At 45.2% G+C, this 6000-nt stretch overlaps 1 protein-coding gene across 1 annotated transcript in view; it reads right to left on the minus strand.

Moving 5' to 3' along the window:
• The window catches only part of LOC135510229 (pyruvate carboxylase, mitochondrial-like), a 541364-nt gene extending 536828 nt beyond the window's left edge, over positions 1–4536 (minus strand). Inside the window, exon 1 of the mRNA XM_064931022.1 lies at positions 4328–4536. The gene's annotated coding sequence lies outside the window, so the exon portion shown is untranslated. The remainder of the gene's footprint in view (positions 1–4327) is intronic.
• Positions 4537–6000: the final 1464 nt, after the last annotated feature.

Here is a 6000-nt window from a genome sequence, read left to right on the forward strand (position 1 = left end):
ACCAGATAGGCTGTATAGGTTTTCACATTCCGTCTGTTGTTTTGTACATTCAGTTATTTCATGTCTAGTCTTATTTTCATTAGAAAACATGAAAAAGATGCTGCATTTTGGTCCGCTTCTCCTTCTACAGTCGAATGCTAATAACTGTGTCCTTTATATTGTCAACTCAAGGATGCTAATAACTGTGTCCTTTATATTGTCAACTCAAGGATGCTAATAACTGTGTCCTTTATATAGTCAACTCAGGGATGCTAATAACTGTGTCCTTTATATTGTCAACTCAAGGATGCTAATAACTGTGTCCTTTATATTGTCAACTCAGGGATGCTAATAACTGTGTCCTTTATATTGTCAACTCAAGGATGCTAATAACTGTGTCCTTTATATTGTCAACTCAAGGATACTCACAGAGCGACTGGTACTGAAGAAGAGTCAGACTGGGATTCATTCGAGAAAAACTATTTCAAATCCGTTGCCAAGGATACATGAAACATTCCCGACTATATCCCAAACGGTAGCCTATTCCCTATTTAACTATATAAGGAATAGGGTGCTGTTATGGACGAAGGTCAGAATGTTTTATAAATTGACGTGTGTTAGAATAGTGTCGTCACGTTTCATTTCAATCAATCAGTGATGTCTATTTCTCGGAGATTCCGTAGCTCTAAACTGTTTGAAGTAAGCTGACCGATCAAACAATCAATCAAATTGATTATCTATTGTTTGGCAAAGTCGTATAGTTGCTTAGTCATAGAGTAAAGTCCAACCACACACACACACACACACACACACACACACACACACACACACACACACACACACACACACACATATTTATTGTTTATTAAAAGGTATGGATAATTTAAGCAGCTCTCAACGACAGACAACACACAGGTACAAGGCAGGTGTTTCATAATTGATATTTGTATTTGGGGAAGAATTTATCTCTTCGGAGCGAGATTCCACACAACCTGGTCTCTGTTCAACACTGCTGGGTGAGTTCATCGGAAACCTTTATATTTTTTGCGTGGAGCCTGCTACTTATGGCCATTCTGTGTGTATTTCCAGTATCCTTTCTCCCAGAGGAGCAGGTTGTTGCTGTCTCAGGGTAAATGTGGGTTAATGTCTACCTCAGAGTATCCCATTATAACTCAAGACAGCACAAATGGAGAGTTTATTTTCTTCTGTCTCCTGTCTCTCTCCCACACACACACACACACACACACACAGACACAGACACAGACACAGACACACACACACACACACACAACACACACACACCCACACACAGACACAGACACACACACACTGACACAGACACGCACAAACACACACACACACACACACACACACAATCTGTCCACATTTGACAAACAGTTGGACAGTCATCTATTAACTCTCCACAGCTCAAAGTTCTGCTTCTTCTATGACACACTGTTATCCACCTCTTCAAACACACACACACACAACACACACACACACACACACACACAACACACACACACAGATCAATACAGTATCTGTCTGGCCTTTGACTTCCCCTAAGATACCGGGGGATACAGGGATCTGCAACATATCTCATGGGTTCTGTCCTTCTCCTCTGTCCCTCCCTTCTCTGTCCCTCTCTCCTCTGTCCCTCTCTCCTCTGTCCCTCTCTCTCCTCTGTCCATATCTCCTCTGTCCCCCTCTCCTCTGTCCCCCTCTCCTCTGTCCCCCTCTCCTCTGTCCCTCTCTTTCCTCTGTCCATATCTCATCTGTCCCCCTCTCCTCTGTCCCTCTCTCCTCTGTCCCTCTCTCCTCTGTCCCTCTCTCCTCTGTCCCTCTCTCCTGTCTCTCTCTCCTCTGTCTCTCTCTCCTCTGTCCCTCTCTCCTCTGTCCCTCTCTCCTCTGTCCCTCTCTCCTCTGTCCCTCTCTCCTCTGTCCCTCTCTCCTCTGTCCCTCTCTCTGTTCCTCTCTCCTCTGTCCCTCCCTCTTCTGTCCCTCCCTCCTCTGTCCCTCCCTCCTCCGTCCCTCCCTCCTCCGTCCCTCCCTCCTCTCTCCTCTGTCCCTCTGTCCTCTGTCCCTCTCTCCTCTGTCTCTCTCTCCTCTGTCTCTCTCTCCTCTGTCTCTCTCTCCTTTCTCTCCTCTGTCTCTCTCTCTCTCCTCTCTCCCTATCTCCTCTGTCTCTCTCTCCTCTGTCTCTCTCTCCTCTGTCTCTCTCTCCTCTGTCTCTCTCTCCTCTGTCTCTCTCTCCTCTGTCTCTCTCTCCTCTGTCTCTCTCTCCTCTGTCTCTCTCTCCTCTGTCCCTCTCTCCTCTGTCCCTCTCTCCTCTGTCCCTCTCTCTGTTCCTCTCTCCTCTGTCCCTCCCTCTTCTGTCCCTCTCTCTTCTGTCCCTCCCTCCTCCGTCCCTCCCTCCTCTCTCCTCTGTCCCTCTGTCCTCTGTCCTTCTCTCCCCTGTCCCTCTCTCCTCTCTCTCCTCTGTCTCTCTCTCTCTCTCCTCTCTCCCTCTCTCCTCTCTCTCTCTCTCCTCTGTCCCTCTCTCCTCTGTCCCTCTCTCTGTTCCTCCCTCTTCTGTCCCTCCCTCTTCTGTCCCTCTCTCTTCTGTCCCTCCCTCCTCCGTCCCTCCCTCCTCTCTCCTCTGTCCCTCTGTCCTCTGTCCTTCTCTCCCCTGTCCCTCTCTCCTCTCTCTCCTCTGTCTCTCTCTCTCTCCTCTCTCCCTCTCTCCTCTGTCTCTCTCTCCTCTGTCTCTCTCTCCTCTGTCTCTCTCTCCTCTGTCTCTCTCTCCTCTGTCTCTCTCTCCTCTGTCTCTCTCTCCTCTGTCTCTCTGTCTCCTCTCTCCCCTCTCTCCCCTCTCTCCCTCCCTCCTCTGTCTCTCTGCTCTGCCCTGGTGTTTGTCCATTATAGTAGGTGTATTGGCAGAGTATCTAACTAAGTCAACTCTAGAGGTACTAACAGCCCCCCCCCCCCCCCATTAGACAAGAGACAGCACTATGAAACCCTATTGACACTGGTAGGACAGTCAATACACTCGGGTAACATCCTGGATGGTCAGAAAGGTCGTTGGAAAGTATCATTGTGTTAGTAAAACTCTGACCATCGTCATCGTCACCGTCGTCGAAACACACCCCAGATTCAGTCACCGCTACAGTAACTAGATGTCCATCTGTCTAATGTCCCCTTGAGCAAGACCCTAATTGGTCCAGGGTCACTGTCTATAATGTCTGATCCCTGGCCGTGACCCCGACTCTCAGAGGGAGTATGCAACAACAGCAAACAACAACAAAAAGAACGAATTTCCAATTCACACATAGGTATAATACAACACTTGTACACGTGTGAAATCAGACAAATGTAAGCATCCACCTAATTATATTCTAATGTTATTTGTTGTTATTGTTATTATTATTATTGTTGTTATTTTTGGTATTTGTGTTATTGTTATTGGTGTTATTGTTATTGTTGTTATTGTTATTGTTAGTGTTGTTACTGTTATTGTTATTGTTGTTATTGTTGTTATTGTTGTCATTATTGCCAATGTCATTGTTGTTGTTGCTATTGTTGTTATTATTATTATTATTATCATCATTGTTATTTTGGTATTGTGTTGTTGTTGTTATTGTTATTATTGTTATTGGTGTTATTGTTGTTATTTTGTTATTGCGTTATTGTTGTTATTTTGTTATTGTGTTATTGTTGTTGTTATTGTTGTTATTGTTGTTGTTGTTATTGTTGTTAGTATTGTCATTGTTGTTGTTATTGTTATTTTTACTATTGTTGATATTTTGTTAGTGTTATTGTCATTGTTGTTGTTATTGTTGTTATTGTTATATTATTATTATTGTGTCCCAGTTTGTACTATTAGATCACCATCTACAAAAGATGTACAAGACACACACGTACACACACCTACACACACACGCGCTTTGCCAAACCACCACCATGTGGACTAGGTTCAAAGGTCACACAGAGCTGAGAAAGACACTGCAGGAACGAACCAATGAACCAAGGTATCCACCAATAGTCGTCACACACAAATACAAAGTAACCTTAAACAATATGCACACACACACACACACACACATTCAAAAAGTTCACACACACACACACACATCCAACAAGTTCACACACACACACACACACATCCAACAAGTTCACACACACACACACACACATCCAACAAGTTCACACACACACACACACACACACACACACACACACACACATTTTAAAAGTTAACCTCACCAATATGCCCACACACACACACAAACACACACTCTCTCTGAAACAAAGTTACTCAAAGTGCAAATGTCCATGACAACAATGAAACACACCACACAGCAGTACTTACTGTAGTCCGTCTGAATCCTCTCTGCAGAAACAACCTGAACTGTCCTACACACAGAACCGTTGGGTTTGGAGCAGACACAGACAGCCTGACGACGGGAAGAGGATGAGGGACTCCTTTAACATGTGGCTGACAGACAGTAACCTGTAGAACCTTGACGTGTTTCAATCTGCTTCTAGGCAGCTGGTTTGGCTGAATGTTGAACAGTTAAGTCTCTCTCTCTCTCTCTCTCTCTCTCTCGGTACACAGTACAAACCCCTTTCTCGTCACAACCAATCAGAGAGCTGAGGATTACACTGAGGGATGGAGGGAGGGAGGGAGGGAGGGAGGGAGGGAGGGAGGGAGGGAGGGAGGGAGGGAGGGAGGGAGGGAGGGAGGGAGGGAGGGAGGGAGGGGGAGGGAGGGAGGGAGGAAATGGGGGAGGGAGAAAAAAGAGGAGACCTGAAGAAGATAAGGGTTGAGTTTGTTCTGTTCTTCATACTAATTCTGCAGCACATTTTACCTCCAAGGACACCCTAAACGCACTATCACACACACACATTATCACACTCACACACACACACATTATCACACACACACATTATCACACTCACACACATTATCACACACACGCATTATCACACACACACACATTATCACACACACACACATTATCACACACACACACATTATCACACACACACACATTATCACACACACACACATTATCACACACACACACATTATCACACACACACACACACACACACACACACACACACACACACACACACACACACACACACACACACACACACACACACACACACACACACTATCAGCAGAGTCTCACAACTCAATCGCTGGTTGAAAACTGTTTTCTGCCCCTCCCAAAAGATAGAATTTGTAGATAATTGGCCCTCTTTCTGGGACTCACCCACAAACAGGACCAAGGCTGACCTGCTGAGGAGTGAAGGACTCCATCCAAGCTGGAGGGGTGCTCTCATCTTATCTACCAACATAGACAGGGCTCAAACTCCTCTAGCTCCACAATGAGATAGGGTGCAGGCCAGGCAGCAGGCTGTTAGCCAGCCTGCCAGCATAGTGGAGTCTGCCACTAGCACAGTCAGTGTAGTCAGCTCAGCTATACCCATTGAGACTATGTTTGCAATTGCAACAAATAATCTGCTCAGACCCCAACCAAGGAACATCAAAAGTTGTGCTATAAATTCACAGACAACACAAAGATTCCTTGATGTCCTTCCAGATTCCTTCTGTCTACCCAAGGACGCCAGAGGACAAAAATCAGTTAACCACCTAACTGAGGTGCGCAATACCCTAGATGCAGTTGCACCCTTAAAAACTAAAAACATTGATCATAAGAAACTAGCTCCCTGGTAAACAGAAAATACCCGAGCTCTGAAGCAAGCTTCCAGAAAATTGGAACGGAAATGGCGCCACACCAAACTGGAAGTCTTCTGACTAGCTTGGAAAGACAGTACCGTGCAGTATCAAAGAGCCCTCACTTCTGCTCGATCATCCTATTTTTCCAACTTAATTGAGGAAAATAAGAACAATCCGAAATTCCTTTTTGATACTGTCGCAAAGCTAACTAAAAAGCAGCATTCCCCAAGAGAGGATGACTTTCACTTTAGCAGTGATAAATTCATAAACTTCTTTGAGGAAAAGATTCTGAT

Source organism: Oncorhynchus masou, chromosome 23 (assembly GCF_036934945.1).
Source record: "Oncorhynchus masou masou isolate Uvic2021 chromosome 23, UVic_Omas_1.1, whole genome shotgun sequence".
NCBI lineage: Eukaryota > Metazoa > Chordata > Actinopteri > Salmoniformes > Salmonidae > Oncorhynchus > Oncorhynchus masou.